Raw genomic sequence first — 19,656 nt, 5'->3', positions numbered from 1 at the left:
GGCATTTTGGTCATTTGGCTTGCCATTACCTTGGGGGATCAGATCTAGCAGCCATAACCTCGATTTTACACAATTGGAGAGCTGAAGAAGGCGATTTTGAAGATCAAGACTCATTTCTTTTCATTTTTCCAAGTTATTTGTAGTTTCTTTATGCAATTAGACTTTTGTGATTGTTATTCTAGTGTCATGAGTGGCTAAACTCTCTATATTGGTTAACTTTGGTTAAAACCTTTGAATGTTTGTGGGTTTTTGAAGGATTTATGCTAGATTATCAATTATCTTATGTTTATGGTTCTAGATCACATTTTTTATGCTTGTTTAATGCTTTGATCATGAGCTTGACACTTGAATGAACTATTGTTAGTTTATTTCTTTGGTTTTGCATTGAATCATTGAATTAACTTAGAACAAGGGCTTTATGATGGTAAAAATCATCTCTAGTTTATGAATCATAGCTCATTTATGGATGTGTAAGCATTGACATCCTCTAGGAATTGGGGATCCCTTCTTTCTTAAGGCTAATTAACTTCTTGGGTTCAATTGCTTCAATTAAACCCTTGATCTTGATTAAGAAGGTGTGTCGTGGGCTTTCCCAACCTCCATACTACCTAAGAGGAATCTTGGCATATCATGCTTCATGATTGCTATAACCAATTTGGGACGAATGATAAGCTTCATGTTGAATCCTAATGATAAACACACAAATGTTCATTGTGTTGAATTGCCTTGGTTAACCAATTGTTCCCAACATTTGAGCATCTCACCATCTTGCTTAATTGCAAGCTTTTTAGTTATTCAAGTCTTTTAGTTTTCAAGCAATCATAACACCCCCCCCCTTTTAGTTTAATTGTAGTTAATTAGTTTATTTACACTGGTTCTTTTAGATTGCATTGGTGATTGAATACAACCATTTCCCCGAGGATCGATACCCCTTTTTACCATTATATTACGTTTTATTTGCAAACAAATGGTGTAATTTGCTTGGTGGACTTGTCATCCCACCACCAGTGACCAAAATTGGCAAACGTTGCAAAATGTTTGTGGTAAAATTCTGAAATGCAAAAAAAATCTATTGTTCATAAGGACCATGGTTTTTTATATTTATATAATATGAGATATGTGTATCATCTTTGGCATATGCCTACATTACCCATTCAGGGAATCCCTAGTTATCCCTAGTTGGTTGTTGACACCTCGATACCTCATTTCAACTTAAATGGATTGTAAACATACAACCATTAAACACTACAATCGTTGAGAGAACCCTCCCGTTGAATTACATCTACCTCTTGAAAACGAGTATGAGTCATGACCTTGTCCTAGTCCACCCCTATACATGTCGACTTTAAGTGTTAGGTTAGTATACCTTCAGAACTGTCCAGTGTTTGTCAATGATGGACATCAACTCGACATTACAATCTAATGTGGTAATGATGTCATAGACATGAATGGAACAAAAAATTTGACTCAAATGAGTGTGGAGAGTCATAAAAAGTAAAATGTGTAGTTTGGGTATCAAAAAAGGGGGAATATTATAGTTGAACACAGAACATGCCTAATAAATCGAGTAATGTCATTGTACTAACTCACCCACACTTAACATGGGGAAATTGATGGATAAATGTTGTTGTAAAATATATGATGAAGATTGAAAATGAGTTTAGATGATTGTGGAAATAAGAACTTAAAAAACATATACAAAGGTTAACGAGATTGTGGGTTTTTTTTACAAAGTATTGATAGTTGTTATAGTATTTTAGGAGAGATTGTAAAATTGTGTTGTTCATATATGCAAGTTTGAAAATAATGTAAGTACATAGTTACGTCATACCAGTTATAACTATTAGAAAAAATAAATTGTAACTTTGAAGTATTTTTAAGTTCCCGTTGTATCATTATTTGTTAAGTTGATGGTGATGATTTGTTTATTGATGTATCTTTTGTATTTTGAGATATTTGTATTTGTTGTTGAAAGTTCGAGTGTGACATAAACAATATATGTGAATTAAAAAGCATTACATTCACTTTATTATATTACAAGTTTTAGTGTAAATACAAGTTTTAGTGTAAATAAGTCGGATTATATGATTTGGTGGGGTTCTTTTGGATACCTACGCCATTAAGATGTTTAATAGTTGGATACCTACACCATTAAGATGTAAATAAGTCGGATTATATGATTTGGTATACTAGTTGAAAAAATAGTTGTTAGCTGAAAAACTAGTTGATAACTTATAAGTTGGCTAATAAAAATGACATTTGATAAAAACTAATTGACCGACTAGCCGGAAGATATAAAATGACATAAAAAGACATTTAGAAAAATATGTTTTTTTCATAATTAATTAAGGGTATATATGGGAAATTAAAAAAACATTGAAAACTGAGTTTTTTAGAAAACTAGTTTATAAACGACTTTTTGGTTTGTCAAACATGACAACTTAAAAATACTTGAAAGCTAAGCTACCTTATCAAATTCCTCTATTCCATTTCATTTCCCACCACCTCAAAAATATACCTGATTATTTATAGAAAAATTGGAAAAAAAATGTTTCATATGGATGTAAAAAATATGTAGTTTTTGTCCAAAAACGTTTAGTGGTGTATCAGTGGTCCATTTTTGTATCCTTTTAGTGATTTTAGTCCCTATCAACTTGAAAAATACTATTATGCTCTTATAATTTGTTTTTTCATTCTTTATTATCTATTTTAATCAAGGTTCTAAATAACGTAAAGCGTGATTTGGCGGCAATGTCAAGTCTCAAGCTTTTCTAAGCCTTGACGAGCCACGTCGTTTGTAAGGCGTGACGTAAGGCGGCAATTTTGTATATAATTAATGTTTTTATATGTATTTTCAATTATTATTCATTTTTATACACATATATGAGTTAAGGCGACGTTTTGGTAAAACTTGGCGGCATGTACAAGCCTTGGAGAGAGAGAGAGAGAGAGAGAGAGATGAACGGGGTGGTGGGATTTTTTTGTTTTTTATATAAAATAACAAGAACATAATGAAAAGAAATTCAAAAAGAATAATTTAAGGGTTTATTCGTCATTTCAGGTTGGATATGGACTAAAACCACAAAATATTGTCAACCATAGGGACCAAAACCACACAATATATCCAAAACTGAACCGCTTATACACTATCAAACTTTATTTTAACAAAAACCATATATTTTTATCAACTACATAGACTCATTTTGCAATTTTGTCTTATTACTCTTTCATTTTTATGCTTTTTCCATCCCTTCCCCTCTCATTCTAGTCGCTTCATTTAATTAAAAAACTCAAATAACAAAACGTTAATGATTTGGTCCTTAGATGGTTCACTTTTATTTTATTTTATTATTTTGTTTTTTATGTGAGTCACAAAACCATGATTCGTGCTAACTCGTGCCCGTATCCCTATTCTATTTTGAATTTTGTTTTAAATATTTTTCTAAATTTTAGTTTTCAATAAAGTACTCTATTTACATTTTTTTACGACTTTTGTTTCTTATGAATTTATTTTTACAAAATTATCTTTTGCATCTTTGACAATTTTGTTTTTCATGCACGTATTTTTAATTTTTATGTTTTTTACAAATTATTTTTACATATTCATTTTAACGAATGTAGGATTTTAAAAACATGTAAAAAAACCCATTTTTACATATTCGTTTTCACATACTAAAAGTGTATTCCTATATATATAAACGATATTTAATCATATAGTGTAAATTATATATTCTCTACTATACAATACGTACATACACAACATTTCTACAAGGTCATACATGGTGTTACCTCTACTTGATAACATATTTTAACTTACATATGCAACTCAAAGAACACAAAAATAATAATAACATATTTTTTCATCTCTTCTGGTCCAACCTTAAAGCAAAACTACATTATGACAAGCATGGACCAAATTCATCAAGGATCTCATTCAAACCAATAAGATGAAGTTGGGATGGATCAAAGCGTGAGGGAGAGCATGGGTATGACTTGCACCCATGCAAAAATGTCACATTTTATCCATTTAACCGGACCACTACATGTGAATGAATCTGTACATTGAACTCATATACATCCCTTCTCCTTCATGTGTATCTCTCAGGGTGTGGTTTTATGTGGACCATTAAGTACGCAGATACATATCAATCAATTGATAAGGAACTTACATACATTACGAATGCTTTATTATAACTATTTTGAATGAAATTAAAACATAATACATGTACATAATAAATTGATATTTCTACAATATAAATGATCCAAGTATATTTCATTTAGTTGTCGTCGGGTGAATATGAGTTTGAGTTTTGTATGGTATTTGTATATTTTACTCAAAACCTTGTTGAATATGATGATGTTGACTTTTCTGTTTTCATAGTAACTATTCACGTGTCTACAGTCAAAAGCATTCAACCAAGGTAGGAATAAGTAGATGGGTTCCTGCTTCCTAGCATAAGTCCCGGGTACAATTATTAGAGCATTTTGGTACGTGCAACATATTATAACACCAAAATCACCTGACATACCACATCACCTTATAACATCAAGTGAGGAAATGGTTACCGAGTTATTAACATATTATAACACCCATTATTATAAGTAAAAAAAAAGTAAATAATTTTTTTATATATTCAAATGGTCATATTATTGTTCAAAAAAAAAGTTGCCAATCAAATTGCTTGTTTTCTCTCGTGCTCGTTACAACTAGAAATGACTTAATACCCCTCTTAACGAGCAAGGGGGTGGTGTTCATGCATTTTAATGGCGTTGTGGATGCTCCACCTCAGCCAACCTTTTAAGATTAGTAATCAGAGTTGTAACAATCGGTCTAGATAGCAGACTAATCAGCACCTAGACACATGCTAGACGGTCTCCAGCCGTTTAAGATTAGTGTCAGTCGGTCATACTAACCGACCTCGGTCCTAATCAGTCAACAAAAGAAAAATGTCAAAACTAATAAAATGGTCAACAAAAGTAAAAAGAAAAAAAATACCAAATTAAAGATAATAACATAAAAAGTAAACAAAAAACTCTACTTCTCACTTCTCATCAGATTCTTCGTCTCTACTCTCTTTCAGAGAATCTTCAGCCGCTTCTTGCTTCTATTTACTTTTATATTGATGCCAATTAGGAGTTTAATGCATGATAATCTATTGGTAATATATTTTAAAAAATCTTTCATGATTTGGGATTCACAAGTAATCTTCACCTACATCGATTAATTCATTGATCCCAGTCGACCGACTGTTAAAGTTCTTTTACAACCTTGTGAGTAATTATATCGAAAATATTATCAATAGTCATTTAGATGGTACTTAAGTCAAGCAATTAGAAACAAGGTAGGATCATTTAAAATATATGATTTAAATTATTATTTGAAGACTTGCTACATAAATTTTTTTCCTGTGTTTAGTAGAAATTTTCTCCAAAGTCATGCAATTTAGCTAGAGGAAATAGTGGTGAGCTCATCATAATGTCAGGTCATTTGTCAAAAATAATTACTCCACCTTGTAAAAGTTAGAGTGGTGACGAGTTTGACACTTATTTATATAAAAACTTGGTTAAAATGGTTACTCCTCTTTTCTCTCTATTCTCTCCTCAATCTAGTCGGATGACAAAGACTACTATGGTGAGCCCCATGGCACTATGGTGAGCCCCATGGCAAGAGCCAAGGGGCGGTGGTGGCGATGTCTTGGCGATGATCACTCGCTCTAGCTTTATACATTATGACACAATTTAGAGAAATTGTACAACAACCCTTTTATTTTAGAATGAAAATGCATAATATTTTATATGTTTTTAACGAGTTAAAAATGATTGCATAATTCGTGTTTATTGTTTAAATTGATAAACCTTAATTTTTCTTTCATAAATTATTCTTGGATAAATCGGTAAAAATCTAAAATATTGTTTCATAAATTGATAAAAATAATTATTCATAAATAAAAATTTAACGTGTACCTCGCCACAAGATAACATGTTTCCTGCAATAATATTGCATATTGTGGTCCTATAAAATAACGTATTTGTAACTTTCTTTCAAACAACTATACTGCTGGATATATTGAAGAAAATATGAAATATTATTAAACAAACAAACATTTGACCGTATATAAAATAAAATTCAATTTTTTCTCTTCTAAAAATAACTATTATCAATTTGTATAAGAGAGCCCAACTTAGTATGAAAAAAAAACATCATAAATGGTCCCTGTGGTTTCCTCACATCTGAAGTTTAGTCCTCGTGGTTTAAAAACATCATAGATGGTCCCTGTGCTTTCAAAACTTTTGACGATTGATCATTATTGCTAACTCCGTTAAGTTTTGTCTTTCGTCATTTCACTATAATAGGGACCATTTATGATGTTTTCTCTTATTTTTAAAAAAATGAAATAATATACAAAGGGGTCCCACCCACCCTCTTTCTCTCTCTCTCTCACACACACACACTGCATCAATTAAATTTCTAGCCAGAAATCATCATCTCTTTACGTCTGCACCAGATAACTCAAAGGCTTAAACTTAGATAACTTAAAGGCCCAAGATGACTGTCGACGTTTTCTTGTGTATTTGACCATGTAACACAAAAACCACATCACACAATTTTACAATTTCAACATCATTTAGAAAAATGTGTATTTAAGAAACATACCCGATGAAGAAGATGAAGACGATCGCGACGAAATTGAAGAAGACCTTGTTGGTTTATTAGGTTTTAGGGTTCTCCAAATTTGGTATTCGATTCCAGATTTGGGTTAATGAGAAATCACTGATCAATAACCCACGTCCTCCAGAATTAATCGATCCAAGATTCCAGATTTAGGTTTATGATGGAGTTCGTTATAGCTACATCAAGTTTCACACACGATCAACACAAAATTTCAATCAATAGGTTACAAAACCAAACTATAGAAATCCATGTGATGTTTATCGATAGAGTTTTCATGTCCCCACATCCATTTTCTTCTTCACAGTGATTAATTTACCTCTTGGCAACAAGAGCTCGAATACACTGAGAACTCAAACTCTAAACCAAAGAACGAGTAAGATTATAGCTCTTAACAACCATGGCTTCAAGAATTGAAACTGTCATCAAATTCGAAGAAACCAATCGGAAATCAGATCTCAAATCAGTCCCACTCATCGTCTACAGACGCAACAAAGAAACCCTAATTCCAATTTGACATCTTCTCCAAGTCTACAAGAAGCTAGTGTTTCAGAAGGTTAAGTGGAAATTGAATTAGTTTGAATCGGAGGCACATAAAGGCAAGGTCAATGCAAGAAGGAAGAGGTGAAGGTGTTGGCGAAAGTTAATGTGATAGAGAACCAGATGGAGGCTAAAGTGACTGAAGCAAATTATGAGGATGAACACACACATATACACACACCGGATCTGCATCTTCTCACACATACACACATGAAAAGAGAGAGAGAGAGAGAGAGAGAGAGAGAGAGAGAGAGAGGAGGGAGAGAGAGCGAGAGAGGGTGGGACCCCCTTCGTATATTATTTCATTTTTTTTAAATAAGAGAAAACATCATAAATGGTCCATGTGGTAGTGAAATGACGAAAATGTCTTTCAGTTAACGGACAAAACTTAACGAAGTTAGCAATAAGGACCAATCATCAAAAAAATTTGAAAGCACAATGACCATCTATGATATTTTTAAACAACAGGGACTAAACTTCAGATCTAGAAAAACCATAGGGACCATTTATGATGTTTTTTCATCAAAAATATAAATGAATCATGATTCTCAAAAGAATTTACTAATTCATAGTGTTTTTAAACTTAACTACCAAATTATATACAATCGAAAAAGTGGTGTGTGGAATACAATATTTTATTTTAAAGATTATGATATACATTTTTTTGTTAAATAAGTTAGAAAGACAATGACTTGGTTATTATTATTATTATTTTTGGAAATATCATTTTAGGTAAAAAGTAAAAACTCGTAGGAGCAAAACCCAAGTCAACATGGACCAATCTCCAACATGTATGTGATATGTCGGCATGCATATTAGGACATAGGAGGGATTTATTTATTTTATTTATTATTTTTTTTTTTTGTTGCAGTTGTTTTTAAAACAAATCAACAATATCATGACAAAAGCAATTTCTACGACGAATCAAAGTTAATGAATAAAAAATGGGTTTATGTTATATTAGGGTCAAATTTTTCTATAAGTTATCAAATTTTTAAGAGAAATTAAATATTCTTCTATTTTTGTTCCTACAAATCCTCATATCAAATTAAAAAATTACATGTGTTATAGTAATGTATTAAAATATCATTAAATAAACATTAAATGTTACGCATGTTACTATTTAATTGGTTAGGAAGATTTATATGAACAAAAAATAAGAAGATATTTAATTTCTCAAATTTTAATTATGTTTAAAAAGTAATAAAATATCTAATCTCATTTTACATCTAGAAAATATTATAGGTGGAAAATGTTAGCGTCCCATCCCTATGTGGCATTTATGATATTCATCAAATGGCTTATTGGTCAAAAATATTGACATGATGTTTTTTCGGTTATTATAGTTGAGATTTAAGTCAGATCTATATGATGATGTAAATGATATATATATATATATATATATATATATATATATATATGTTTTTTTGGTTATTATAGTTGAGATTTAAATCAGATCTATATGATGATGTAAATGATATATATATATATATATATATATATATATATATATATATATATATATATACACTAGCCATCTATCCGCGCAATGCGGCGGCAACAATAGTTTCATTGGACAATTAGTTTCTTTCGGCAATTAGTTTTAATCGAAAATCTATATTATATTTCAAGGAACACAAAAGAAATACATATTGCTATCAGTCGGTTTTGCAGCAAGAATAGTTTCATTTCGTCAAATAGTTTCTTTTGGAGATTATATTCGTCTCAAATATTAGTTTCTATACGGAAACATGTCATCTTCCAAAGAACGTGAAATGTATCGGAATTTGATTGCATCTCACAAAGGTCGGACACAATGTTCTTGCATGCTACTGGTTATCTCGAACTACGACACAATAATAAAGTTCTTAGGGTTTTTAAGAACAGACGGAAATTAGTTTCATTTCGGAAAATACTTTTCAAAAGTTAATTAGTTTTCTTTCTTCAAATGATTTCCTTTTGACATTTTGGAGAAAAACATTTGTAAGAACAATGCTACCTTCACCCCTTCGATGATCTTATCATGTCACCATCCTTCTCTCATATCCACATCCTCTTTATTTCTCTAGCATTAATCCCATCCTCTATTTGTTCGAACTCCTAGGTGCAATGTCGATTTCATGGAGCCAACCGGTTTCATGGAATAAGGAGGCGATGGTAGATTTCATGGTGAAAAGTGGTCACAACAGTGTATAAGTTTAATTTTAGTAAATAATATACTTGCAACATAAATAAATTTAAATAAAACAATTAAAAATAATTTAATATATACATCAAACACAAAGTTTATACACATATGATATTCAATGAAAAAATAATAAGTAAAATGTCTTTTTCTCATTATCTATAAATAAACAAAGTATATCCGAACAATTCGATCAAAACTAATACAAAAAAAGTATCTCTCATTAGGAAGCAAATCGACATGGTGATGTGCTTCATATGGATATCTATTAGATCGGTCATCCTCTAAACATTTCAAAATCAACAAAAACTAAAAAAATATAAGATTTGAAATATGATATATGAATAACTTACGATTAGATATTGTGCAAAAATTTATGCAAAACTTGATATAGACAAAATTGTTGAGAAACTTAGTAAAGAGAATATTTTAAAGCATATTACAACCATTACTCCTTGTCAAATAGACCTTGTTGTAAAGAAAGGTAAGCCCTCAGTTGGGTTGTTGATCCGAACCTGAATATATAGCAAAACGTAAGTTCAAATATTAGGAATTTATGTCCATATGTGTGTGTCTGTGATTGTAAACCAGAAAACAACTTTTCCCCTACAGTTTGTTTACACTACTTGAAAAAAGAGTAAGCAACTACACAATAACCTTGATATGAATACAATTAACATAGTTGGACTGAGGGGCTTAAAAATACAATGCACCTGTTTCTTAAGCAATCTACCCATACGAATTGAGCCTGTATAAAATATTCCTTCTGGACAAGCCAAGAAGGACGCCAACTCTCCCTTCAACTGGTCCAAACATGAGGAACAAAATCATCATGACTGCCATCTATATCTTCTTTTTTACTCCATACAATAAAAAAATAACAAGTGTTGTTAATTTAGGATTATGTAATTTAGTTTCAAATATGAAATTAAATAACTATAAAAAACATCATAGGCTTCAAATAACCATAACCATAATAGTGATATACTTGGGATTTCAAATATGACATTTTATTAGTTGATAGTGTATTATCTTTTAAGAAAGAAGTTAGAGCAATATGTTTTCAAAGTACATAAACTAACCACTGTGTGACCGTAGCTAATGTCCTGCTTTGTTAGAATGTCGTTTTCATAAACAAAAAAAATACAACAAATAATCAACATATATTATGAGAGAGAGAGAGAGATAGAGAGAGAGAGAGAGTTGTGTCTTTAAACGATAGCACCTTAAATCTTATGAGTGTTTCACCTTAAATCTTATGAGTGTTTCACCTTAAACCATAAAACAGAAGCAGATGATTTGATAAAAGTCAAAACTTGATTTTTGTAAGTAAAAAGGTGAGATATAGAGGGTGTGATCAAAAGCTTATGTACAATCTTACCTGGAGGGTGGTGACAAGAAAGCAACAGTCCATGGCCGTCATGGGCTGTCTCTGATCTCCAAAGAGCGAGGATGTAGTTCCTTTTTATGAAGATTTGTTCTGCATACCGAAATGCTTACACAATGAAGACCTTTTTGCTTCTCGTCACTATCACTTCTATTTGATTTACTTTGTGTTAAAGCTTCATCAAAGATAAATTAGTTGTAGACACAGTCACACAGATTAGGGTGACATATACAGAGAGGAAAGTGGTGGTGGACTTACTTTGTATTGTCTCCGATTAAGGTGTCTCCGGGCGAAAAACACGTTGGCCTATGACCTACGAAATCAACAAACACGCATAGTTAAATAGATATCTGCAGTTAAAAACACATACGCAATTAGAAATAGCATTTCGAGGGAGATGGTGGGAGAAGGTAAACAGTTAGCAAAGACGCAACTAAAAATAGATGCAAATCTAGATACTTACATTATCAACATGATAGCGTCGACCGAATTAAGATGCAGTGAGTGACACTTACTTCCGGTCGTTAGCGATCGTTAACAGAAGGTCGAGACGATGGTGAGTGGTAATAAACGTTTGTCTGCGACAGAGGGTATACGAAGAAGTCAGCGGCGTCTTCAGTTTACAGTGACAGAGGGGGAGATGGTGGTGGTGGTCGCGTTTAGGTGGTGCGTAGAAAGAGAGTAAGAGTAAGGGGTACGACTATGGTTTGTGAGCGAAAGAGATGCAAGAGAGATTGAATGAAACACCTTTTTCCCCCATTTTAAAAGTGTGTGTTTTTAATGGGAAGAAAGGTTATACGTCTATAGAAAAAATGGAGAGATCGAGATATATCGATAAGGGACGAAAAAAATGGGGATTTCAAAATTTAAACCTAGAGAACTTAATTAATCATCCGATATATAGGGATCCAACGAGACTCAATCATCGATTAAAGAGTTTGGGTCAAACTAAGGAAAAATATGCATCGATTGATTGTATATTCACTTTGAAGATTTGGACAACTTAAATTTAATATTATTATATTGATAGTTTGTTGTACTTTAAGCTTAAATATTTAGACGTCTTAAAAAAATAATATTATTATATTCAGGCTATTTATAGAAATAGTGAGATTTCTTTTATAAGATAGTAAATATATATATATATATATATATATATATTCAAATTGACAAATTTTGTTCATATTACATATACATGTAACTATAACATAACATCTAGATAAACTTTATTTAATTTAATTTTGATTTTAAAGTATATATAACAAATATTTTATGCTAACACCTTGTTGCTGAGGCATTAATAAAATACTTGGTTCAAGGAGTAACATAATCTTGTAAACAAGATTCAGAGTAATGTTAAAACACTAATACATAAGTTTGGGTGTTATGTAACATATCTTACGAAGACAATTACACTGTAAACATGTTAGTTGTTAGGTTATGGTATTCAAAATCGCAATGGAAGCATAAACAAAAAAAAATACCATAATGTGAAATGATCACATATTCATCTATTTCTTGCAACAAAACTAAAATTAGAAACATAGTCAAAAGAATACATTTTGGTTTGATGATTCTTGATATAACTTGGATGGATCGAGGGTTCAAAATAGCTCCCCTCTAATATAGTCTCCCTCTAAAGTAATGATCAAAGCCAAAACGGTCAGGGTTTATGTGCCTTTTATCTTAGACTTATCCCTATCTTTTTGGGATAATTATCCATAATTTGTATCATAAGATAATTACACTTTAACCATTGAACTTAACCTTTAATTAATCTATCACCTTATGATAAATTAATAAACTAGTTCATCATATTTCTCTTTTGTCGTTTTATGCTTAAACCATATGTTGGGATGCAAACTCAATCTCACATCGGCAAAAAGAAAAACTAGATGCTAGCATATAAGGTCGGTAATGAGTAATCTCTTCTATCACCAATTGGTTTTAGAAAATAAAACATCATTGTTCTTCTATGCTGGCATGATTGGGCTAGTAGCGATCCTAACAAGTGGTATTAGAGATGCGGGTTGTGTTCCTGTGATTGAAGATGTCTACTCACAAGTTTGATTTGGATAAGTTCAATGGTTCAAATGAATTCAATATGTGGAAGGCAGAGATGAGGGCTCTTTTTGCTCAACAAGGATGTACATTGGCACTGAAAGGAGAAGAAAAATTGCTAAAGGACATGGTAGCTGACAAGAAAGTGGATATTCTGGAAAGAGCGCATAGCGCTATTCTGTTGAGTTTAACAAATAAAATACTCAAAGAGGTTGTGGATCAAACTAGTGCATTTGGGCTTTGGGAGAAATCGATGGGTTTTAAGCACTACAACATTCCTATGGTGTACATGCAACCCTAATGTTTTGGATCTAAGTTTTTCTCTATTGAACATGCAAATTGAATACCAAAGCAGGGAACCCTAAAACTAGCATACATTTTCGAAATTCACAAGTAATTAGGGTTTAGATGTTACCTCTCTTGTTATGTAGCAATAACAAGTTCACCTTGATGATCCTAGACTCTTGAAAGCTTAGTTCCCCAAGTGTTGCACCTCTAATGGAATCACAAACACTCAACACAACAAGGATGAAGAGGAGAAAGTATGAAATCGGCCAGGGTTCTTCCAAGAAGCATAGATCTGAAATCCTTAGTCAAAGGGGGTTTATATAGTTGGGGCTATTAGGGTTTTCAAGTGGAAACCCTAATTTCCTTGCTTAGGCCTTAAACGGTCCATAGACCTCCATAACAGAAGCCTTGGACGAATTCTATAGGGCCTCCTATAGATTTCATCCAATCCTCCCATAAGAGTCCATTAGCCCAACATTGCAACTATCAATGATTTGCAAAACAAGTCTCTCCATTATTAATCAGTTCCTTTTAATCCCAAAATTAATATCAAATTAATTTCTGATTAATTACTAATTAATAATATGGTTTCCAAATAATATATTAATCTTATAATATATTAATAAAATCATTCTGAGTACCAATTTATTATTTATATAATAAATCATACTCTCTCTCTCCACTAGTCATCCTATCAAGTTGCATGAGTGAAGGCAACCCAAAAGGACCATGCTCATAATCAAATCAAATACATACCAAATATAGTTGTGGGCTTAGACACCTAATCCAACAGTCTCCCACTTGGATAAGTCTAATAACTATTATTGCAAGTATGACTTCAGAATCTGATCAGCAATCGTAGCTTTCAAAAGCCGTTGTTGAACTCTGATCTTATCAGTAACGCGTCCTTTAGATAAGGGATCAAATATTCCTCTGTTCTACAAGATATCCTATGGACATGAGACATGGATTATAATCATTCTCTCTTTCCAAGTTCTGTTTCCCGATTTCCGATTTATGACGACTGACTAATTTGAACAAATCAAATCAGTCCAGGCTTGGCCAAGCGCTTAGGGTGTCATCACTAAATCATCGAGGGGCCCACATATATCTCTTTTATCCCCTTAGGTTAAAAGGAACGGATAAACTTCGACTCATATGCTTGTACTATTTACTCATCAAATCACACACAACAATACGTTTTATAACATCAAGTTACTGATGCGTTTACGTATTATCAATGTGCAACTGACTCGTAAACAACAACTATATGTCTCAGTTTTAAGAATATAAGAAATTATCGTCTCACAAACACTCGTGATAAAATCTATGAAGTGATTCAAGTGAGCGTGGGTTTAATCCAATAGTCAAATCCTATTTCAGGAGTACTCACGAACACTGCAGCAAACATTTGCTATGTCTAAGATTTTAGACAATCTACAGTCGGATTCATGACAGTCGTACCTCATTACTTACTCCCAAAGTATGATCGACTATGGATGTTTGAATAACCTAGTTATTCGGGAAGTAAAACATGCGAAGTGAAACACAAGAATAATCTAATTAACTATGGTCTCAAAACTTTTGAATATAAATAAAACACTTATTATTTAATCACCATATTAATTAGCCCTTATTCATTGTTTAACGTTTCGACCAATCAACTCAATACTTGAATTAAAACAATAGTCATCCTATGCTCCAAGCATGCACACTATGTTTATCTATGGTCCTTTCTTTGTGAAATAGATCAATTGAACACATTTCCAATGATTCTCATTTCACAATTCCAAATCCTTATCACAAGTGTAAGAATACCAAATTCTTTCCACTACTAGAATCTGTTAGAGTCTAAACTTACATGCAATGATCCTTTTGTAATGTCGAGGCTCCAAAGTCTGGGAGACTTGGACAATGATATTACAAAACATTTCACTGGAGATTGTTACAAGACAATTCCACGGAAATGAACTCTCTCATTCAAAGTACATTCCTTTGAACATCCTTCTTGCATTAAAGTTTCTAACTTACACATAGATTCTTAATATCCAACTCCTATTATGGAAACATTTCCATAATTGCCATACGACTATCCATTCTAAATAGAATCCTATCTATTCAGAATTATATCAATATGCTCCATTCAATACTACACTCACAACTGTCCACATGCAACCAATCTTCAGTAAACCTTAGACTGTCCTTGACAGTTGTTCAACAACCTTAGTCATATCTAGTTCCAGTCATTTTTCCCTCTTAATGCCCTAGGCATTTGGAAAAATCAGAACAGACGAATATTATAGCATATGCAATCGATCCTATACCCGAAGCATATGGGATACGATTCATAATGTCTTACATAAAGACGTGACAGTCTCTTGCTATAATATTTCCATATATCGAATCTTCCTATGTTGAATCACTTCAACATGATATTCATATATGTCCATGACTAAGTTTGATTAAAATTTCAATCTAAGCTTTTAGATTCGAAATGAAGTATGGGTATCTTCTCCCTATTACTTTCTATAGCGAAACAATATCCATACTTGCAACTTTGCAAATTTGTAACCTTTGTTTCCTACAACTAGTATTGCCTACTTTCAACACTTAGTACAATAATTATGCTCCCACTAACATAATAATTATACTCTTGTTAGCATAACAATTATGCTTCCACTAGCTTTGACATGTACCCAGAAATCAGCCGCACTTCTAGAAATCAATACTTACTGACTTTCATACCAAAGTTTAGATTTCTAATACGTGGTGCTTTGATAAGTCTTTACCTAGACTTCTCAAGCTCATACACTTTTTCATTAGATAGCTCACGTGTGTGTCTAAACTCTTCCAGAACTTATAGAAATAAGTCCCGAATATTCAAACTAATTGCCATTTCTCACAATTCGAACTATGAAGAGGGATGTCGTAATCATATTCGAATTTGGGAACGTAATTATCACAACCGCTAACTTTAATCCTTAAAAAAATCTACTAGTGAAAGCATTTCCTCACAATCATTTTCATGAAGTAGAGAGAAACCAATTGCCACTTAGATCTTATGGTGTATGTGTTCCTATCCATGCGAACTTGTCATTGCGAACCACTATCGTAAGACAAGGTTTATGACAAAATTCAAACTCATTTGGACTGAACTTGTTCAATCTTAATTTCTTGCCAACTGGTAGCACAAGGGCCTACCATTGCTTCCAAGTTATTAAGAAGCTCACCCATATAGATCAATGTACTTTCCATTGATCAAGGTGCTTTGCTTTATGCAATCAAATAAGAACTCATAGAACTCACATGCATAGTCAACTCAACTGGAATAGGCACAAAAATAAGAATATGTCAACACGATAGGTTATCAACCTCAGGTCGTGTGCTAGTGATAACTAAAAGGTTTATTCTTGATTTAGTTCCTGAAACCATTCAAGACCATTAAGACTCCCACTAACCTATTAACATATAAAATTCTCTGTCAAGGAACATTTCTTGACAACCATATATCCAATAGTTAGTGTGAGATCTTATCAAGACAACACTTCATGTCATTGGTCTTAGTTGATCTTTGTTTTATCCAAAACATCACAACTACCAGTTTTAAATGTGCAAGAGTAAGAAAACATTTCATGAGGCGTTATAAACCTACTTAGAACATGCTACTCAAGGTAGAACTTGGAGTAACTTGATCATATCTTTAAAACTCGATTTGGAACGAAGTATGACTCATCCCTTTGATTTAACCATTTCAACAATCCTCGATTCCTCTTCTTAGTCATGTAAATGCACTAGGGTGTCCTTGGAGGATCAATTGTGACATGGTTCCATAATCATTAGGATGATCATAAAACACGATATTAAAGTACTCTCATTTCCTTTCAGATTGGAGAAACTTTTTATCCTTCTGTCCTATTTGATTCTTCTTATTCGTTCTGCTATACTTTGAATCTTTTCGAGGTATCAGAATTATACTTAATCTTGTAAGCATAACCATATTTACTGAGCTTTCAGTAAATCATGACGAATAGACTTTATCGTCCTTTGTGGTGGATCTGACCAGTACATATCAATGTGTACTAGATCCGTTCGTCTTTCACTTGACTCACATATACATGTGAACAAGGAATTAGTCCCAATTTTCCAAGGATCAAGATTCTCATACATCACACAATCCAAATCATGTGATTCCAAGTTTCTGTCCAATTGAAACTTGGGTGATGAGAATCCTTCCTCTCTTGGTAAATTATGACTTTACCACAAATGATATAACTAAGAATCAAACCATTTTCAACATTGATAACAACAAAAATATATAAACAACAATTTTCCATAAATGTCATTGGAAGGAAACATAAAGTAAATAAAAAAAATTTATTAATAATGTGCGGAAAACTTGTCCTTACAACACAAATACATATGAAAACTATGTTTCTTGATATTCCTAAGCAATCTATCATAACTCCAAAGTAGAAGCTCAAAAATCTGATCATCGAACCATGCGATCGAAATCCACTTCTTCATGATCAGACTCAACTTACCTTTCCTTTAAGCTTCATTCTTTCTTTTAGACTCTGCAAAACATCAAAATGTAACTTTACATCATGTAATAAGAATCTATAAATAGGAACTTAATAGAGTTAGATAGTGAATGTACCTGAAGTAGAGCCATACAATTTGACTTTACCATCTCTTAGATCTCTCAGGTAGTCAGGGCAGCTTCGCTTCCAATGTCCCTTCAATTGGAAATAAAACAGATAGACTCTTCAGGAGTGACACGTGGACCTATCTCAAAATTTGTCTTTCTCTTATGGTCAAACCTTTTCACCATGGCCAATTTCCTTCCCTTAGGAGAAGAAATCATTTCTGGACTATCGTTGTCATTGCATACGTCCATGGAAATTTTGAAGGTAGATCTTCCAATCAACTTTGCTTTACCAGTGTGCCAAATCATTGCTGATTCAACATCAATTAGCAAATAGGTCAGATCAATGAGGGTCACGTCGTGGTCCGTCATATAGTAGTCCTTAACGAACTGACTATACGACTCAGGAAGTGATTGAAGAACCAAGTCAACAACCAGCTTCCTTGGGAAAACGACACCCAACATCTCTAGTCTGTCAATGTGCAACTTCATCTCCAAGACGTGTGCACACACAAAACTTCCGTCTTGGTGCTTGCATGCTAATAGGGCTTGAGTAACCTTGAACTTTTCAAGTCGACGAAAACGTGGGACAGGGAGAATCACTGGAGGAGGTGGAGGAAGTGAAGTATGATCTCTAGTTCCACAAATGTACGACAAAGGGATTGATCTTTCACCTCGATCGACACGTGGAATATCATCTTCATGAGGAAAGCTTTTACCAAAAGGATAAGGAAGACCATAGTTGTCAGAACTAGACATCTACAAGGGAAAAAATTCAAGTTAGTTGATACAATCCTTAATATAACACCCAAATGAAATATTAAGGCTAGGACCCAACACAATAATTCACAATTCGGAAGAGAGATGTCATAATCCAATTGTAAACTATTTGAAGGTAGGTAAATGACGATTTGCCAATTCCACCACGAAAAACGAAATTTTAAACGAATTAGGTTTTAAATGAAATTTCTAGATCTTATGAGATTGATTGTACTTTTAAATGGCGTGTTTAATCTCGATTATGCCCTTCAAGTTTGTGACTGGGATACCGAGGATCAAAAACAAGGTGTGAATAACCATGTAAATTAACTTGGTACTCTCGATGTCATCTATCATCTAATCAATGTGTCGGTTAACCACACACGCTCTATTGATCAACGATAATTTACGAGAAACCCATTTCCATCCTTCATTAGTCTCATATTAGTGTGCCAGTTAACCACTAACGACCAATAAGGTGCAATGTGCAATTTCATGGGTTAGCATCAAATTCACATTTTACCTAAAGTAACTAAGATTGGGAATTAATAAAAGCATTTAGTTACTTTATATAATCATTATAATTTTAATGAGGATTAATGTCCAATCAAAACCGTTCGGCTAACGACCCTCCACTGGTCAAGGGTGCGGTGGGTAAGAGTGGATACCCAATGACAGTCATTTTACAGGTCGCTTCCTTAAACACTGTAACGCCCGTGTTTTGGGGCTAAGCATTAGTAGATGATTTAATAGTCTAGGTCAACTATTGTAAATCTTTTTGAAGTAATAAAGATGAAATATTTGAGTATTATGTGAATTATGTGCTTATATATTTGTTTATAAAGAAATAATAAAATAAACGTCAAAATTTAAGTTTTGAATAAACCCGATATCTTTACATAAAGTTGTAGTGGTCGAAACAACGATTCTGGGGATATAAAGAACGCCGAAATCCGAGTAATAACGAAGAAGTTATGATCCGTCGAAGTTTCGCGACGGAACCCGCACGACACCGGAAAGCGTAAATAGTGAATTTACGATAGAGCGATTTTTAACATTAGCGATCTAAACAAAAGTCGTAGAATACGTTAAACCGATAGCATGCATAAAAAGAACGCCCA

This window comes from Lactuca virosa, chromosome 9 (genome assembly GCF_052849685.1).
Source record: "Lactuca virosa cultivar CGN04683 chromosome 9, Lactuca_virosa_CGN04683_v6, whole genome shotgun sequence".
NCBI lineage: Eukaryota > Viridiplantae > Streptophyta > Magnoliopsida > Asterales > Asteraceae > Lactuca > Lactuca virosa.
Note: the sequence above shows the minus strand (reverse complement) of the source record.